At 42.7% G+C, this 15,963-nt stretch overlaps 1 long non-coding RNA gene across 1 annotated transcript; it reads left to right on the top strand.

Moving 5' to 3' along the window:
* The first annotated feature begins 342 nt into the window (after positions 1-342).
* Positions 343-10,389, top strand: LOC310745875. Its single transcript, XR_014540415.1, has 3 exons — positions 343-601; positions 5,199-5,272; positions 9,820-10,389. It is a non-coding gene; the product is annotated as an uncharacterized lncRNA (long non-coding RNA).
* The last annotated feature ends 5,574 nt before the right edge of the window (positions 10,390-15,963 follow it).

Below are 15,963 nucleotides of genomic sequence, written 5' to 3' on the forward strand. Positions count from 1 at the left end.
CTTTAAAATAATCTTTCCCAATTTTTTTTTTAATAATTCCAGTAGCACTTTAAAGACTAAGTATAAGCCTTCTAGGTATGAGCTTTCATCTTCACATACTCTGAAGCAGAGGTCGCTACAATTAGCAATATTGGTCATCTATCCCTTTAAAAATCCATTGCCTTTCCCTGTGGAACCAGCTGCCATCATTAACAGTCATCAACAGTTGTAAGGTTGTAGCGACCTCTGCTTCAGAGTATCTGAAGAGGTGTGTGTACACACGAAAGCTCATACCTAGAAAGCTTATATTTTATTTTAAAAATGGGAAATATTCTTTTAAAGACTGTCTTAAGACAAAAAGACTTGATTCTCTTAAGGGAGTTCTTTTTGGATCATCTTTTAATATATTTTTAAAAAATCTTTCAACTTGTTATTTATTATGACTATGACAGACCAACACGGCTACCTACCTGAATCTGCAACATATTGATTGTTAGTGCTTTTCTTTGTAATCTTGTATTCTGCTGTGGTTTTTAATTAGGACATTTGTGTTTCAGTAGTTGGATCACTGTGTATCAGGTGCATAAGCCACCTTTGCATTTTGAGCATCGAAAGGAGAGAGGTTGGTAATTTTATAAATGACTAAATAAATCAATAGCTGTGAAATTATAACACCAAAAAGTGTGGGGGAGATTGAGGAAAAATGCACGGAGAAGTGAGTTTGTCTTCTTAGACAACCCCCCCCTTTAACCTATTACAGTGGTACCTCAGGTTACATACGCTTCTGGTTGCAGGCTCCGCTAACCCAGAAATAGTGCTTCAGGTTAAGAACTTTGCTTCAGGATGAGAACAGAAATTGTGCTCCGGCGGCGCGGCAGCAGCAGGAGGCCCCATTAGCTAAAGTGGTGCTTCAGGTTAAGAACAGTTTCAGGTTAAGAACGGACCTCCAGAACAAATTAAGTACTTAACCCAAGGTACCACTGTATAGACATTCATAGTTCTTTTGACCACATATGCTAAGATTTCTCAGTGAAGGAATGGAACCATTTTCTCTTATTCAAACCCCTTTTTAAAATCCAGATGTTGAAAATGCTTTCCTGCCACACGTGCAAAAAAGAACCTGCCAAGCAAGGAGGTGGCAGGAAAATGAGGCATGTCCTCCTGAAAATAATCAAACATGCATGACATTTTGGTTAATCCATATTACCAAAACATGTATGCCTGTTTTGGTAATATGAATTAAGGATGGAAGCTGTGATTTGTTGGGCCATCATAGATGTGTATCACTTTGCTTTTTTACTTTTCCTTACTTTCACAGTTGTTTTCAAAAATAGTAAGCGATTGAAAATCCCAGAACAAATGAAAATGAAAGCGACAACTGCATTCTTATCCAACTTTGCAGTAGTTGCTGACAAGTGGGGAGAACACTTCTGCACCCATGACTTGCTTCAGGACTTCCTATAGGCGCTGCACTAAATCAAGCAGGTCTTTTTTTTAGATTCTTAAAATAGAATAGCCTAACAAATCAGAGAACTTTCTAGAGTTTAAGTGTTCTTTGGTGTTAAGGTAAGGTAAAGGTAAAGGACCAGTTAAGTCCAGTCAAAGGCAACTATGGGGTTGCAGTGCTCATCTCACTTTCAGGCCGAGGGAGCCGGCGTTTGTCCACAGACAGCTTTCTGGGTCATGTGGCCAACATGACTAAACTGCTTCTGGCACAACGGAAGCCAGAGTGCACGGAAACACCGTTTACCTTCCCGCCACAGTGGTACCTATTTATCTACTTGCACTGGCGTGCTTTTGAACTGCTAGGTTGGCAGGAGCTGGGAGAGAGCAATGGGAGCTCACCTCATCATGGGGATTCAAATCGCTGACCTTCTGATCAGCAAGCCCAAGAGGCTCAGTGGTTTGGACCACAGCGCCACCCGCGTATTGGAGAGAGGCCATCATATACATTTGCACATCATATACATAGGACACAATAAGAAAATAGAGTATTTTACTCTTTCGGTCTGTTCGCCTTCTGTCCATTTTTCACAGTCTTCCATTTCTGACATAGCTCAGGTTCATTTGAAGAGAAATACGACTTGAGGTGGAGGTTTGGATAATATCTCCTCAGGTTCTGGGGCTAAAATGAAATGATCAGCAATGTTGTAAGAGCCATGTAGTTATACAGAGAACTCTCTATAAAAAATACATCACCTGCAGAAACAAAGAAAATAATATATGAGAGTGCTGCGTTGATAAAAGAGGCTTGTTGCTGCAAACCCTGCCTTTTTGACATCTCGTCCCTTTATATTTATCGATTTCGTGCTGTCTTGCTGCCCAATTTCCCTGAGATTTCCATTTGTTAACAGCAGAAACTGTATCACTTCCCTCCAAGTTTCTGCAGTATTTTTCTTAGTTTCATTTGGTTAGGCCAGCGTGAGCAGATTATCATGTGGATTTGTCACAATTTATGGCTACAGGATTTTATGGGCTTTGTTCAACAGAGCCTATGGCAGGGACAGGTTGCGGAAGCAAATCTGTTTTCTTTGTCAAATGTTCCTCACCTGAAAGGCTTGGTCTGATCAGTCTCCCCAGGGGGTTCATGCCTCTAGCTTTCCTTTTGCTGAATCTGACAGTGCATTGGTTCATTCAGTGATTGGCAGCTCTGTCACTTTGCCATACATATTTGATTTCCCTTCACAATTCCTTCTCATTATTTGAGGGTTGTTTTTTTAAAAAATAGATATATTTAAATCAGACCTATATGACAAACATTTAGTACTTGAAGGAATTTTGCACATCCCTTCCTGCTTTGACACTGATAGAATAAGGAAACACGAGAAAAGAACAATTGCATGTATAAGTTATTGGATATCACATTGTTGTTGTTGTTGTTGTTTACAAACCTATGCCCACAGGTCTCAGGATGGTACACAATATAAAATCACAAAAGAAAAACACAAAATACATAATAAAAACAAAAACAAGAATAACCCAATAATTTGCCTCTCCCCAACACATTTTAAAAAGGCATTGGATGTCATTATTATTCTTATTATTATTATACTGCCCTATACCCGGGGGTCTCAAGGTGGTTCACAGAATAAAATCAAGATATAAAACCACAAAATACCCACTAAAAATAAAAACAGCAACCCAATACCCCCCCCACAAAAAAACACATTTTAAAAGGGCATAGGATGTAAATCTGATCAACCAAAGGCCTGGTTAAAAAAGGAACTTTTTACCTGGCGCTAAAGGTGTATAATGAAGGCACCAGATGCACTTCCCTGGGGAATGCATTCCACAGATGGGGAGCCACTGCAGAGAAGGCCCATTCTCATGTTGCCCCCCTCTGGACCTCTTGAGGAGGAGGCAAACAAAGAACCTCAGAAGATGATCTCAGGGTCTGGGTAGGTTCATATGGAAAGAGGCGGAGCTTGAGGCATTGCGGTCCTGAGCCGTTTAAGGCTCTATTGGTCAGGCATAGGCAAACTCTGCCCTCCAGATGTTTTGGGACTACAGTTCCCATCATCCCTGAACACTGGTCCTGTTAGCTAGGGATCATGGGAGTTGTAGTCCCAAAACATCTGGAGGGCAGAGTTTGCCTGTGCCTGCTATAGGTCAAAACCAGCACTTTGAATTGGGACCGGAAACTAATTCTGCACCAGCTGAAGTTTCCGAACTGTCTTCAGAGGCAGCCCTAGCAATATCTCCTCACCACATTGCACCCTGCCAACCACTGCTGCCCTCATTACTCTCCACTTCCCTCCAGTCTGTCTGCTAAAAGTCTGCTTTAGCCAATGAGTGGAGGGAGAAAAGGATGGTGTGGTGTCAGCTAAAATGGAAGTGGTGTCATGGCTAGGGAGCATGAAGGCGTAGCAGTGAGGAGCTAAAACTGGGCCCTCAGCAGCTGCCCATCCATGCTGGTCAGCACAACAAACATTGCTCAATTGCTAGGCATTGTGTTTCTTTTCATGTTAAAGATGAAAATATTCCCTGTCTTCATTTCGGTGGAAGGAGACCAACAATCTCTCTCTCTCTCTCTCTCTCTCTCTCTCAGAACAGGCACAGAATTTCCACATCTTAGAAACATGCATTGACTTCATCTCATCAGTGTAGACCCATCTCAGTTCCCAAAACATAAAACTAAGCGAGATTATTTATTGTTCATTATGTCCAATCCCTGAGCCTAAACCAACGGCTAGTCGACGTTGACGGCCATTGTGTGTCGTTCAAGTGTGGTGATCTGGGTTCCTTCATTTTTCCTCCAGACACATGCTGCTAAATTAACTGCCACTTGCTATATCTGGAAGAGCAGACATTAGCCATTGCTGTGACCACTGAACTCTTTTCAGACCGCTGGGGAAAACCTTGCCCCTTTCTGCTTCCCTCTGCTGCCAGAGTATTTACAAGGAGGCAGAAGGAAATACAACAGGAGCCACAGTGACAAAAATAAGGCATTAAATATCCTTTTCCTGTTTGGGTAACGTTGACAAGCAAGATTTCGCAGATAACACAGTCCTGGTAACGGTGTTAAAGACCGTAGAGCAGGAATGACGGGTACACAAGCTTCCTGAAAAGTAGTTGTAACCTTTAAGCATAATTTCCAGAGGGGTTGCTGCGTTAAGTCTGCTGCAGCAAAAACAACAAAACATCACCTGGGACCTTAAGGCACGTTTATTGTGGCATAAACTTTTGTAGACTTTAGTCCATGAAAGCTTATGCCATAATAAATTTGTTAGGCTTTTAAAGAGCCACAAAATGCTCATTTGTTGTTGTTGTTGTGGTGGTTGTTTTTAACACACAATTTCTTCTGGAGCTGTAATGAATTTATTCATACAGCTTTTTGCTTTTGCTGAAGGGAACTTCATGACGTCACATGGGGGGATGGTGAACATCATCAATACAAGTCTTCAAAATGCTTTCTGTGCTCTGTCTGCTTCAGGCTTCTCCAACCTAGTGCCCTCCCGATGTCTTGAACTACCTTAGGGATAAAGGAAAAAACTGATTCCGTTCGCATTTAAAGCTGAACCTATCAAATGTACACTTAATTTTAAACAGCATGGGATCCAAAACAAAACATGCACTTATCTGAATTTCGTGATGCAGCTCTTCAACCAAACAATGCATTTCTTAGGGGAAAGTGTGCGTTAAAATTAATATTTTTGTGAAAACAACATACATATGCTGTATTTTAACAATGATTGCATTGCGATTATCATTATTATTAGGATAATTTGCATGGAAATGCTGATGGATTTTCACGAGGATGTTTCCCCACAAGCTGATGTAGAAATATGGAATGGTAAGATTGGAAAAATCATAAATAAGAGAGTAACTGACATTGACATCCCCCCATCTCTATCTGGAGCTGAAGGAACCTGGAAATCCCATAATATCTGGAGGGCCCTGGGTTCCCTGTACTTGTTGGTGGGTTGAGTGGCTGCAAAGTTAAGCAAAGTCACTTGGAAGCAAGCCCCAATTGAATGCTCAAGTAGAAACTTCTGAGCAAGCATATTTCAAGTTAGCTCTACAAGAGCCTAAATCTGGTCCTAGCCAGATGAGATGTTGACTGCGTGGATGTGTTTCCCTTAATGGGGCAAATGGTAGCATTGCTAGGTGTGAGATTTCAATCAGGAAAAGGGCACTGGAGGCGAGGATTATCGCCTCCCCATCTCTGAACACAGTTCTGGCCCCGCATTCACAGCTGCTAGTTGTTAAGATATAAAGAGACAGGAGGCAATCCAGTTATGGATTTCTGTCATCTTGTCTAGTTTGGCCTCAGGCCAGCGTACTTTCTTGAAAGCGCTGTGAAACCCAGGCCCAAGTGACTTGGCTGCAACCTTATATGCTGGCAATGGATCTCGCACCTATTCTTAACTTGGGTCTTCCTAATGAGCCCAGGTCATTAGCCATTCCAGAGATTATGTGCTACTGAAATAGTGCAAGAGTCCTATCTAAGAAGCATCTAGTTGTTAGATGCTCTACCCATGCTTTTAAGCACATTTTGAAAATGAGCGTATTACTGTCTGCATTCCAAAAGCACTTTATTCTGCTTTCATAATGTTTCCTTACCTGATGATTTCTGCATTTTATGTGATCTTTCACATATCTTATATAGCAACTTTTGGAAAACCAGCAGAAGTTTAGCCCTCATTTTCATGTTATTTGCTTCCAGAAAAAATAGGCTTGCAACCCTGCTAACCCAGTAAATTGCAGGAGTTTTGCATTGCAATTTCAACATTAGGAACTTTGGGGCAGTACTCCAGCATGCGATTCTTTCCTGCCATTTCAAATTTAGCAGGACATAGTGGTATAGCAATCAGAAAGCTACAATTCCATAACTCAAAAGATAATGTGGTGTAAAAGGAATGTTAGAATCTGGGATAGAAGTGCTAGTGATATAATCAGGGAAACTAACACAATAATCCCCATGTGTGAATGCAGCCACAGCAAAAGAACACAAGAGGGGATTAAGAATAAATATATTCAGTAATAGGGATGGGATTCGGCTGAGTTTTACTCAGAGCAAACTTGTTGATATTAATGAACATAACTTATGTCTGAGTGCAACTTAGGCCCTGTCAGCACTATTCAGTGAAAACAGGATCATACCACTGTAACCAGTTGTAAAGGTAAAGGTAAAGGGACCCCTGACCATTAGGTCCAGTCGTGACCGACTCTGGGGTTGCGGCGCTCATCTCGCTTTACTGGCCGAGGGAGCCAGCGTTTGTCCGCAGACAGCTTCTGGGTCATGTGGCCAGCATGACTAAGCCGCTTCTGGCGAACCAGAGCAGCGCACGGAAACGCCGTTTACCTTCCCGCCGGAGTGGTACCTATTTATCTACTTGCACTTTGACATGCTTTCGAACTGCTAGGTTGGCAGGAGCAGGGACCGAGCAACGGGAGCTCACCCCGTCTTGAGGATTCGAACTGCTGACCTTCTGATCAGGAAGTCCTAGGCTCTGTGGTTTAACCCACAGCGCCACCCGCATCCCGTAACCAGTTGTAGCTTCCCCTAAAGAAGTTTGGGAAGTGAAGTTGGTTAAGGGCACTGAGAGTTATTAGGCAACCCCTAAGTTATTATTCCAGAGTGGTTTATCAACCAATCCCTCTTCCTGGAGAACTCTGGGAATTGTAGCTCTGAGAGGAGTCTTCTAACGACATTCAGCACCCTCAACAAATTACTCTTCTTGGGATTCTTTGGGGGAAGTCATGAAGGTTTAAAGTGTTATGATACTGCTTTAAATGTATAATGCAGATGTGGCTTCAGTTCAATACCACCCAAAGTGAATTTCAACTAAAAACGCAATCTAGCCAAACCGAAACTTTACAGTGGGGGAGTTAAACATTTGCTCAACTCCTTGCCATTGAAGCAAACTGGATATTTCTGAGTTATTCAGACATGCTTCAGTTTTAATAGCAAACATTTACCCCCTTGGCCAAAGGGGAGTGTGCCTTTGCCACAGGACTGTCATATTGTACCAGCTAATATTGCAAGCTGGTGAGCTACAGCTTGCTAGAGCATTAGCCTCAACCAACCCTAGGGCATTTACCATCTGTTCCCTGGAGGAGATGACAGTTTTATAATCTGCATTACCGGAAATTGAAAATGATATTAGAATACAAAATGATATATCTAGGCTACTCAAAAGTGCCTTTTTGGGGGGTGGAGGGGAGGGACAATTAAACCTTTGTTTCCATAAGCATAGATCTATGCATCCAATAAAGAGCAGCAATCATGAGGCATTTTGTTTACTGACACACCTGAGCTTTCAAGATAAAGTGTTTCCAGCAATAAATCTCAAATCTGTGTCCATCCTTTTTTGCTCATAGCATTTCTGCCAAAGCACGCAAAAGCAGGTCAGAGGAGACTCTAGTCTAGTTGATGGAAACCAAAACGCAACTCTACACTTAAGTCTCTGTCCACAGGCAAGTCACTGGTGGCTGCGTATATATAATCAACTCTCCAGAGTCACATGAGAGCTTTCCCCTTCACCCCTGCAGTGACACTAGCTCCAATCCTGCTTTAGCTCAATAATGGGAATAAAGATGAACGTTGCTTTGGGAGTGAGTGGGGGGAGGGGAGAGTTGTGCTCTTTCTCTGTGTGTGTACAGCTTTAAGACTGTTGACTCTATAAAAAGGATGGGGAACCCAATGGCCTTCTGGAAGTAGTTGGACTCCAACTCCCATCAGCCCCATTCTGCAAGGCCAATGGTCAAGGATGATGGGATTTGTATCCTGACAACATCTAGAAGGCCACAGATTCTCCACTTGTCTCCTGTAAAAGAAAGAAGACAGAAGATGTGCATATCAACAGGGAGGGAGGGAGCACCATGCAAGGAAAAAAAAGGGTTTTATATATAATCCATTTTATATACAACCTTACCCATCCCTGACCTTTTGTATGTAACATTATAAAATGGGGAAATAGTCAAAGGCTGGGACTAATCAGAGTTGTAGTCCATAGCATCTGCAAGGCCCTGGATTCCCTATTCCTGCTTCAAGCTCTAAGGAACACCAGGAGGACCAAAGGTCCCCCTTCCCTGTATTGGAATATCAACAATTTCACATCTGAGTCCTTTAAGAGCTCTTAAAGACATGCTACCCAGAGTCAGCAACTTTTTAATTTTAAATAGCCGGCAGCTTATCTTAGGGAGGAATCCTCGAAGCTCCAAGTGAGAAGAGATATTCTGGCCTTGTTCCTGGTCCCACAGGAGGGCCACCAGCCTAGATGGGTTTGAAAGAGGTTTAAACAAATTCATGGAGGAGAAGTCTGTGCTCAGTCTCCACAGCAACGCTTCTGAATACCAGTTGCTGGAAAACACAGGAGGAGAGAGGGCTCTTGGGCTCGAATCCTTCTTGTGGGTTTTCCACAGAAATCGGGATGGCCACTGTGAGAACAGGATGCTAGACTAGAAAGGCCATTGGCCTGATCCTGCAGGTTCTTCTTAAATTCTTAATGCTGTTTTGCCTTAGGAATGCGATAAACATCACATTTCAGCAATCAGACTTTGTTCATATCAAAACATGGATTTTTGAGATGGTGGATATTCACTCGAGAGCCAGTGTGGTGTAGTGGTTAAGAGTGGTAGTCTCGTAATCTGGGGAACCGGGTTCGCGTCTCCGCTCCTCCACATGCAGCTACTGGGTGACCTTGGGCCAGTCACACTTCTCTGAAGTCTCTCAGCCCCACTCACCTCACAGATTGTTTGTTGTGGGGCAGGAAGGGAAAGGAGATTGTTAGCTGCTTTGAGACTCCTGAAGGGGAGTGAAAGGCGGGATATCAAATCCAAACTCCTCCTCCTCCTCCTCTTCTTCTTCTTCTTCTTCTTCTTCTTCTTCTTCTTCTTCTTCCTCGCAGGTCTGAAACTTAAGTATTTGGATGAGGTTTTGTTTTGTTTCCCTCAAATTCTGATATTTGGGGACTTAGAATTGTTCAAAGGGCGTTCCTTTCAGCTGCATGCTGTGTTGAGGAGGTTTCAAGCTTTCCGAGAGAAGGGCATGATTTAAGTCGATGATGACAGTTATTTAGATTTACAGTGTCTGAAAGCTGATAAAGAGAACAGGAAAATAAACAGATTGCCAGTGGTATTAACTAGACATGCCAAAGGTTATAGGCACGTATTAGATGACATTGAGGAGTGGAATAATAAAATTTCCCCCACCTGGAGAACAAAACTTCAATAACTCATAGTCAATAATATCCAATGAGACTGTGCAAGACCTAATAACTTATGAATCTCACCCTTAGCAGCTGTGATAAATTCGTTACTTCATTCCCCAATGCCACATACTCCATAGGCGGCTAAACACTTCAGCACTTCAGACCACATCCTTTCTGATTTCAGGATTTTCCCAACAGAGGAGGCATTAAAAAACCCGAAGCCTTGGATAAAAGAGAGAACTCAGGGACCTATAGAGCTTTTCTATTTTTTAAATCTAGCTGCCTGTGGTTGAAAACCTGGAAGACAATGTAGCCTTTTATATCATGCTGTTTCTGGAATCCTCGTTGAGTGGGCTTTAGACAGGCTCCTACAGTTTGGAAAGACCCCTGCCTCCTTCGCAGTGCGTGCCTCTTCCTCCCTTAAGCATGCTCTCCAGACAAGCAAAAGCTCTTTTAAAAAACATCTCTCCCCCCAAAATGGACCTTGCTGGTAATTATCCTGTGCAGCCCTGCTTCCTCCACCCTTCTGTTTAAAGTGCTTCATTAAAGTTCTGTACATGTTTTGTAAATCTAGTGTACCTCCAAAGCTGACTCGCAGCCAAAAACACCCGCAAGACATCCTCTCTATATACAAAGCGAGACCAACCTGGAATAATTTGTTGCTTGTTATTTCTGAGACATGTTTACATCTTCCTCGTGTTTTTTTTTTCATTGCCTGTTTTGGAAGATGCCTTTAGAAGATCCCTCACATATTTATGCCTGCAGAAAATAAAATAAAACCTGTTTAATATAATTGTGACCTGTTTGGGCTTAAAGTAAACATTAGTGTTTGATGAAAAGCTCAGGCCTTCTCTTCCCCTTCTCTCCCCTGGTAGCTGTTTGCAAAGGTCTGCTCTGGAGCAGCCTTCAAATGAAGAAAGTGGTGTTATTTCAACAAAGCCAGAACCCTCCTCCTCCTGCTCCTTTTTTTTTTTTTTTGCTTGTAAATATTAGTACATCTTGCAAGCGGGGCTAAGGGCTGCCAGGCATCCTGTCATTTAAACAGAGTTAGGACTGATTGACGCCAAGTTTCTGTCAAAGATCTGAAAGGCAGTGCATTAACTCAGGAGCATGGCGTAGACATGCCTCCCTTTTTGAAAAAAATAAAAAATCAGATCTACTCCCCCACTTTTTTTTTTATAAAAAAAGTCAACAAATTCCAGGGGAGCTGGTTTCTGTCACAGTCCAAAATAATTAGCAATGAAAGAAACATTTTATTTAATGTTTTAAGAAGTCAGGATTTGGGAACAGGGTAAAAAAACCCAGATCTCCTGTTGACATCATGTAAAACAGGGAGGTGACAGAACACGGAGAGATGGGTGGCCGAAAAAAGCCACAGAAAAATACACACGTCCAAACTTCTGAACTGAGGACAACCATGATAGTTCAGAAAGGGCACAGTCATTGACCGTGAGGATTAGGTGTGCTTATACAGTTACATCCGAGCTCCACGGTCTCTGCGCAAAAGACTTCATGCTATTTTGTTTATTTACATGTATTTATTTGCACATATTTTCCTAAAGATGCTCAGCTTCATGTCTCTCCACAAGACTTTCTGTTGGGTCTTGTCCAGAACATTCTATTAGTTCATGCATATTGATGGGGGCAGTGTGGATGTAACTGTTGTTGTTGTTGTTGTTAATTGCTCACTCTTCACCAGCAGGTCTCTGAGTGTATTAACACAGTTTAAAATTCTGAATCAAAAACAGTGAAAACATATAACACGGACAATAATTGTGCAGGTCCTGAAAACACACATCTCAGATGCTAAAGGACAGGGTAAAGAGCTGCTTCTCCAACAGCTGTATAGTGGTACCTCGGGTTAAGTACTTAATTTGTTCCGGAGGTCCGTACTTAACTTGAAACTGTTCTTAACCTGAAGCACCACTTTAGCTAGTGGGGCCTCCTGCTGCTGCCGTGCTGCTGGAGCACGATTTCTGTTCTCATCCTGAAGCAAAGTTCTTAACCTGAAGCACTATTTCTGGGTTAGTGGAGTCTGTAACCGGAAGCGTATGTATCCTGAAGCATATGTAACCCGAGGTACCACTGTATAGTGAAAAAGCCAGGCACACCTCTGTGGCAAGGGAATTCCACCACTTAGGGGCTGCCACAGAGAATGCCCTGTCTGAAGCCTCCACCACCACCCTAAACTTCTGACGGAAGTGGAAGAGGGCCCTTGGGAATTATACATTACCAACCAAAGTGGAACAACTTAAGTCACCACTAGGGCTGGATCTACACCGTTCATATAGAACGTTATATTTAATAACATTTAAAAAGCAGTTTCCCATTGCCGATGGCTCACTGCTCCACAGCACTCTCTGGTGTCACATTTCAATAACACATTGTTAACGTTATAAACAAGTCCACTCACCTGCAAAGGTGGGTGGTGTTGTAGCCAGGTCAGTTGCTGGCTGGGCAGAAAGAGGCTGTCTGCCAGTGATTTGAAAAACTAAGGGAAGAAAGCACATGCTTAGCCTTCATTTCCGTGTTATTTGATTTCAGAAAAAAATCCATTTGTAGCCCGCTTAACCTGGAAAATCACATAGGAAGAAAGTCACAAAGTCTGGGGCACTAGGGCAGTATACCAGTAGACAGGTCCTTCCTGCTGTTTTCATATGGGGGGGGGGACAGAAGCATGCATGTGCAGAAAGGGTTGGAGGAGTGGTGACGCTGTCCAATGACGTTTGCTATTGTGTAACACCATTCACACTGGCGTGAATGAAATTTTGTGCGACATGCCTGTCTGCTGGCCAGAAAGCCACAGCTCCATAACACAACAGGTCCTGCAGTGTGAGAGGAGCATGAGAAAATGGGACAGGTGCTAGCATTATGAACAGGAAAAATAATACCATACCCCCCCCCACATTTGAATGCACCCTAATTGATGCAATTTTATCTGCTGGTTCCGTTCCATTCAAAACAGCCTGCACGGTGGCTAAAGGTGAGAGATGTGAGTTAAAAGAAGAAGCAACCAGGTCTTTGCCCTATTCCCAGCCTGATTTCCCTGACATATATCCATTTACTGTTGACAAGCACATTATTCCCCTCCCCATAGATGCTTTGTGCATGCCTGACCATTGGCCATATGGCAGCTTTGTCCTGTGAGTAGGTTTATTATTAGCAGCTCACAGCTGGAAATGCAATAACTCCATGTAGCTGTGATATTACACTAATTGGCCAAGACATCTCTGAAGCGAGATGTAGGAAACAGTGATTTGAAACATCAGGTTAATTCCAAGCTTGTGTGTAGGAAGACGAGGCACGTTGTCACGCCCAGAGTATCTTAAGAGCCCCTTTTGATTAAGATTTTATTAAAAACATCTCCCCCTTCCAAGTTTTTCTCTTCAATAGGGGTGGGGAAATATAATGAAATTGGATGCCCAGATCCTAAGTGCTTTCAGGCAAATTTTCTATTCCATACATTGCCACGAGGAACTGGGCAAGGTTCCTGAACAGTATGTACAGTGTTCATCTATCACCAAGCATTATCGTCACAACTGGGTTTTGGTGCGGGGTGGGATAGATACCACACCCAATTAGGATTAAGTACAAGGCAACTAGCTACTGTTCAGAAAAGTCAGTTTTGCAAAAATGTGAACTGCCTGCCTGCCTGTCTCCTCTGGTCAATTTCTTTCTCAGCTGTTCATGCAGTGCCTGCCCTGAAGGAGAAATGATCTCGAAATGCACAGTGGAAAGTTGAAACCCAGTGAGATCAGGGGGTTTAATGTTGTGTCTTATAAATCTCAGCTGGAAGTCTGAACGGGAACTGTTGTAGGATGGAAAATCTGGCTAGCTACGCCCACCTGCTGCTTGGATTTTGCAAGAAATAAATAGAAACGTATTCAATAGCCCACAACAACGGACTATTTGGAATTATTATTTTTTTCTATTTTAACAGAAGGGATAACAACACAATATTGACTCTGAAATGAAAGAAACAAGTATAAATTCCTTTCCAGTTTAATACGTCTACAATTTGTGTCCCAATGAAGCTGGACCATTTCACCGGAATATTATTTACTGCTAAGAGACCATTCCTTCTGTATATGGCATCAATTGCTTTGTCTATCTTGCCTATACATTTCAGAAGCCATTCTTGTTAAGGGCAAAGAAAATTAAAGGTCATGGAAAAATTGTCCAAGGAATAAGTTTCATCACAGAGAAGGCCAAATACAGAACATGCTTATTAAGACCGCAAATACATTTTCAATTGTATTTTTAAAAAATCCCAAAACCATTACTACTACTGCTATAACCCTTCTTCAGCAGCAAGTCCCAAGCGGGTTACAACAACCTGAAATTCAGTATTAAAAATAGCTAAAACAAATTTGTTGTTGTTTAGTTATTTAGTTGTGCCCAGTATGTGGTCCCTGAGTCTGATATTCTCTATCTATGCTTTCAACCTGCACCCTTAAAAATCTACAATTCCCAGGATTCCCAGAGAGTTGCCATTTTCTGGTTTGCCTCAGGTAACAAAATGTCTTGGGCCGGCCCTGTGACCCCCTATATCTGCTATGTGAAGTGGTATATCCTGGATATGGCACCTGAGGGCACAGACTCAGCTTTCCGTGTGGAATGCAGAGATCTATCTGCACTCTGGATAACTGCCCAGCTGTGGATGTGGGAAGTGGAGTTGCCCACAAGAATTTGTTGTGAATGAAAATCACCCTTGGTTAGCCTCGCTTCCTCACTGCGGGCTTATATAGGATCTGTGACACTAAAATAACAATAATCAGGGAAACACGAAGACTCTTCGGAGAAGTCTAAAATCCATCACCAAAGCCAAAGAGCCTGATTGATGAATAGCAAGAATTGGTAATCGAATCCTTTCCTGGTGGTCATGGCTGTGTTCTGCTGATCCGCAATTTTTGATGGCCTCCCTTTGGTTTTCTAGAGCAGGGGTGGGAAGAAGAGAGATTAACATCTACAGCTAGGACTCTGGATGGGTTGTGGTAGATCAAAAGGCAGTTCTAGTTCCAAGTTGTTTAAAAATACCAATAACAGCTTTCCAACCCACCTTAAATTATCCAGCTGAAACTAAGAAAAGTTGGGAGAAAACCAGGAGTGAAGTTTTGCCTGAAAGGACTGCGAGTTCAATTCTGGTACTGAGAATAAATGTATGAGCTGAGAATTAACCTTTCTCTCTCTCTCTGGTTAACAGTTTCTTCCTACTTCTAGTCAGTGACTCTTCCCACCCACACCTAGAACAGAAAGTTTTATGTCTGGGCATGGTAACCACACAAATGTTTCCGTGATAGTTATGACAATGTCCTTGTTGTATCGATATGAGATAGAAGGCTGGTTTGCACACTTCATCTCACTTCATAGATGGCACATAGTTGAATGCTCAGGTGATGTGCCATACCTTGGTGCCTTCCCATAAAAGCAAGTGTTGAATGGAGAGACTAGGGTGGTTGTCAGCAGGCTCCAGAAACTCTATTTGTTGTGAGGTTGTGGTCTGTGAGTTTGTTTGGGTCCTGAGGGTAGGGGTGGATGGGTGGAGTCCTGGGTGAGAGCCAGGAGGCTGAGAGGTCTTGAGTGGGGACGTGTATCAGTGAGTGAGGAGGAGAACCAACCCAGACCCTGAGATCATCATCTGAGGCCCTTCTTTGTGTGCCTCCTCCACATGAGGTCTGGAGGGTGGCAACATGAGAACGGGCCATTTCTGTAGTGACTCCCATTTGTGGAATGCTCTCCCCAGGGAGGTTCGTCTGGCGCCTTCCTTATATATCTTAAGGCACCAAGCAAAAACCTTCATTTTCAACCAGGCCTTGAGTTGATTAATATTCTACAGCATTGTTGTTGTTGTTGTTGTTGTTGTTGTACCACCTCGCCCATCTGGCTGGGTTTCCCCAACCATGCTGGGCGGCTTCTAGCACATATAAAAACATAATAAAATATTGAACACTAAAAACTTCCCAATACAAGGCTGCCTTTAGATGTCTTCTAAAAGTTGTGTAGTTCTTTATCTCCACAGGGAGAGCACCACTGCCAAGAAGACTTGGTTGCTTCCCTGCAACTTCACTTTTCACAATGAGGGAACCGCCAGAAGACCCTCTGAGGTGGACCTCAGTGTCTAGGGCGAACGGTGGAGGTGGAGATGCTTCTCCAGGTGTTTGTTGTAGGGGGTGTTATTGATTTGTTGTTTCTGTTTTAAGTGTTGATTTGTACTTTTTGTCTTGTGTTGTTATCTTGTGAACCCCCCTGACATCTTTTGATGAAGGGTGTTATATAAATCAGATAGATTAGATCGATCGATAGACCGATAGATGATAGGAAGACATGC

The sequence above is a fragment of the Podarcis filfolensis genome, assembly GCF_964270895.1.
Source record: "Podarcis filfolensis genome assembly, chromosome: 12".
In the NCBI taxonomy this organism is placed as follows: domain Eukaryota; kingdom Metazoa; phylum Chordata; class Lepidosauria; order Squamata; family Lacertidae; genus Podarcis; species Podarcis filfolensis.